Source organism: Callorhinus ursinus, unplaced genomic scaffold (genome assembly GCF_003265705.2).
Source record: "Callorhinus ursinus isolate GAN/ISIS: 27379988/994484 unplaced genomic scaffold, GSC_fseal_2.0 scaffold31, whole genome shotgun sequence".
In the NCBI taxonomy this organism is placed as follows: domain Eukaryota; kingdom Metazoa; phylum Chordata; class Mammalia; order Carnivora; family Otariidae; genus Callorhinus; species Callorhinus ursinus.
This window is the reverse complement of record NW_027397093.1, coordinates 14,635,625-14,640,151: the sequence shown is the minus strand read 5'-3', so window position 1 is coordinate 14,640,151 and position 4,527 is coordinate 14,635,625.

Here is a 4,527-nt window from a genome sequence, read left to right as displayed (position 1 = left end):
GGTGGGCTGGCTGGGCCTGCGAGCGCCGCCTCCGCCCCTTATATCCTGGGCCTTCGCTGCTGCCCCGCCTCTTTCCTCCTTCCCTGGGGAAAGCCTTGAGCTCCTATACCTGCCTCCACCCTAGGGGGTGGGTGGAGGTGGCCCCCAGAGGGACCACCTGCTGGGGCGGGGCAGCCCCCGAGCCTGGTAGGGAGGAGACCGGCCAAGCTGGCTGCGCTGTTAGGTCGGGGACCGCCCTGTTGGCCCTGTCCGGGCACCCTGGCACGTGGCTACTATAGATAGGAAGGGCCTTGTTTCTGAGGCACAGCAAGCGTGTCACCGGCAACTCTGGGGTCAGAATTGTGGCTTCCTTGCTCTGCCTTACCTCGGATCCCTGCCCCTTCCTGTGTCTCCAGGCTCCAAATAGATGTCTGGCTCAACAGGACCAGATAGGGAGCAGGGGTGGGCCCTGGAGGCTCACCCCACACTGGCCTGCGAGGCCCCCACCCAGTCCGGCCAGGTGCAGCCTTCCAGGACACCGCCCCGATGGCCTCCAGGAGCACTCCTGGCCGTATCCGGCAAGGCCTGTCCGGAGGGCTAGCTCTGGGGAACGACTGGGCACTGGGAGTTGCTGGCTCAAGGAAGATGAGCTCCAGAGGAAGGCCCACAGGGACCAGCTTCAGAGAGGGATGGAAGGGCTCTCCTGGAGAAGACAAAGGGCAGGAGCGACCAGGGCGAAGGATGGACTTCTCCATCAGAAAAGGGAGGTGTTTGGCAGAAGCTGGAGCCTGGGGCATAGCTAACGGGGGGACCCCGGCCTCACGTCAGTGAAGCACCTGTGGTGGCATCAGAAGCTTCCCTTCACAGGCACCCATCCACCCCCCCAGGGATTTCAGGAGAAAAGGGTCTCCTGTGGTGTCAGTGCCTAGCAGGAAAGCTGGGTTTCAGCTCAGCACTCTCTCCTTTCCCTTTCTCAGAGCCCTGCACGGAATTGGCCCTTGTCTGGCCTCCCTGCGTGGTGCAGTCAGGTCAGAGCTGGAATTACCTTTAAAGAAATAGAAATCCCTGCCCCTTCTCAGGCCCCAACTGTTTTCCCTCGACCCAGAAGGGCTCCTCCTCCCCGTTTCCTTTCTCACTTTACCAGGCACGTGAGCTGCTGGTTGGCATTTACTGAAATGCTGTGTGCCCTGCCCGCCTCAGCAACTTCCACAGGGTGCTCCAGGTCCACAGGACCACAGACTCAGCCCAGAGCAGGTGGAGACAGTGGAAGGAGGCCCAACAGGCTCAGTCAGGAGCTCTGACTTGGTGGGGGTGGGGGGGGAAGGTGGGGGTGGAGAAGGCCCACATCCAGCCCACACCCAGCAGGAAGGGGCCTCGCCTAGGAGAGACCTGGGCTGCAGTCGGCCATGACACCTGGACAATCTGCTCAGCCGGCAGATGGTTAGTTCCTTAAAGTGGGGACTGCCTTGTTCATCGTGTTTTCCCCACAGTACACATTTGAGTTTGGACCCAAAAAATTTTCGCTAAGTGAATAAATCAGTGAATGGCACTGTGTCTGGACTTGCTGGGAGATAAGTATCACCTTGGGTGTTTGTTAAACTATTGATTCCTGAGTCCCAATCCAGACCTGTAGACTTAGAATTTGGAGAGAGGGCTTGGTTATCCACATATTTAACAAGCACCCCGTGGTCCTTACCAGACAACTTTGAGAACCTGGGAGGGGCTGGGGTTCTAGTCACAGTTTGGAACCCACTGCTCTGCATTCAGTTTCCTCATCGGAGGTCCCTCCTTCCATACAGAATAAATGAAGTGAATGGTAAAGTGCTTCGCAAGCTCTAAAACCTGGGGTATATGTAAAGCTTTCTGCACATGAATATTGTGGGTGCTCCATAGTTGTCATTCAGCTTCCCCAGCCTGGGGGCTTGCTGGTTCGGGATGGTCAGCCCCAGCCCTCTGCATCAGACCCTTCCCCAGAGGCAGAGGGCACCCTCACCCAGGTTATGAGTATATAAATAAAAAACTGACAGGTTGCGGTTCGTGCAGTGGGAGCCCTGACAAGGACATGGGAACCAAGAATGGCAACACAGGGGAGGGGCATATAGCTAGACAGAGGCACAGGAGTCAGTCTCCCCCAAACCCGGATCTGCCCAAGTCCCACGTGACCTAGAATCCCGGTGGTCCCCGTGGAAACAGGGACATTCAGCACAGAACAGTCTTACCCACCAGGATGGGGAGAGGAAAAACAAAGATATATCTACTTCTCCTAGTGGACCAGAATCTTCTTGAAATTAAGGATAAAATTTTATTCATCCTGTGTCCCTTGCACTATGGCACCTAGAAGGTGCTTAATCGATGTTTTAGCTAACATGAATGGTTATGACAATAGCTAACATTTCATGAGTCCTTCCTGCAGTTGGCACTCTGCTAATCATTGCAGTGATTTTATCATCACGCCCACTTCAGAGATGAGAAAACAGAGGCTCAGAAGAAACAAGGTGATTTGCTCAAGGCCACAGATTTACAGGTGGGAACAGCCAGGATGTGATGGGCAGGTGTGCTTGTGACCCAAGGCGGTGCTTTGAGCCCTGTTGCTTCCCCACAGATGAAAGGGTGAACGTGTGCCTTGTACTAAGACTTAGAAACTCTCAAAGTCTTGCCTCTCCCAGGGTCTGGGAGCTGCAGACAGAGCTCATTTCTGATGTGTATTGGTCCAGAACCAAGTAGGGGCCTGGAAGTGCTCTCCGACCAGCAAGAGCGACCGTCAAAGCCCATCCATCACTGACCTTTCTGCAGCTCCGGCACCTAGAAGAAATCGAATCTCTGTCACCTCTGCAGGACAAAGGCTCATTGTCCTCCTGCTCTTTTTTTGAGGGTAGTTGTTCGCCCAGGATCTGTTTCCTGCAAGAAGGACCATAAGTTTCCTCTTCCCAGGTGGGGAATGACACCTTCTCGCTTCCCCTGCCCCAGACGGACTGACCAACAGATTACCTGACCTGGGAGATAACCTTTCAAGGCCATCCCCGCTGGCTGGAGGGTGGGGAGCAAAGTCCCTCAAAGTTCTTGAATGCTTCCCATCAGACCGTCCCAGACCCTCCCTTGACATGAGCAGCGGCATGTGGCCTGGTTAAATGCTGGAGCCATGAGGCCACGCTGCCAGGAGGTAGGGTCAGGGTCCTTCTCTGTCACTACCTGGGCACATTACACCAGCCACCTAACCATCTTGAAACTTCTGCTTCCTCAGCCGTAAAATGAAGGTAAAGGATAGTATCTCTGTGACAGGAATGTTGTAAGTAGGAAGTATGTGTAAAGCGCACAGTGCACATAGCATCTGGCCAGTTGTGTATTCACTCATTGAACAGACCTGCCTTTCTAATGCATCTACAGCAGGTTAACAGCAAGAGCTAGATTCTCTGGGGGCAAGGCAGGAAGGCAGCTCAGTTTGGCCCATATTTAATGAGCATCTCCTATATGCCAGTGTAACCTAGGCGGTCTTCACTTTTCCAGCGTGCCTCTGTGCTCCTTCTTCTGCGGGCATGTTTCCATTGTATCCGCTCCCCCCCCCGACCCGCCCCGGGAACTCCTACTCAACTATCGAGACACAGCTTAAAAGACCTATCACTAGCTCCCCAACAATTTGGAAGTACAGCATGATAGAGCCACTGTCCAAACCGTCTTCAGTGGCCACCACTGGACTGTGAGCTCCCAAGAAGCAGGGATGGCTCCTGATTCATTTTTCCTGAAGCCCCAGGAGTTCATAACTGCTGGTTATAACTGACTGGTTCATAACTGGTTCCTACTGACTATTGCTTCAATTTAGATGAATGAATCCAGTCCTAGAAATGGTAGAGGGGCGCCTGGGTGGCTCAGTCAGTGAAATAGCTGCCTTTGGCTCAGGTCATGATCCCAGGGTCCTGGGATCGAGTCCCACATCAGGCTCCCTGCTCAGCGGGGAGTCTGCTTCTCTCTCCCCCTGGCTTGTGCTCTCTCATGCTCTCTCTCAAATGAATAAATAACATCATTAAAAAAAAAAAAAAGAAATTTCAGAGGTGGCTCTAAGCACAGGCTTCTGGCTTCTGCCTTCAGTATTTGTCCACCCTTTCTGTTACCAGACCCTGCTGATCTTGGAGGCCAACACCCAGAGCTGAGAGGTACCACCTAGGCACCTCTGCCAGGCCCATGTGGCTCCCTGTGATCTGGAGAGAGAGAGACCCAGCCCTCCCCGCTACAAAGCCCTTGTACTCCAAATGTCCTCCAGCCCCATGGAAACACCTGCACTTCCCCCAAAGTTCAAAGCCATTCTTCCTCTGTCCGGGACAATTTGGCCCCCTCTGCATTCACACAAGGCACTCCTATTTATTCCTGTGTCCAGCTGGAGAGAGTTCCAAGCCCTCTGCTGAGCACTCTGAAGAATGCAGAGCAAGGCTGGTGGCAGGCTCGCTGGTGGAAACCTCCTGAGGGCTTGACGACCTGAACCCTCAACAAAGAGTGACTTGGTCTCTCTCCCCGTGTAGACTCTGAACCAAGCCGCTCTTTGTTGAGGGTTCAGGT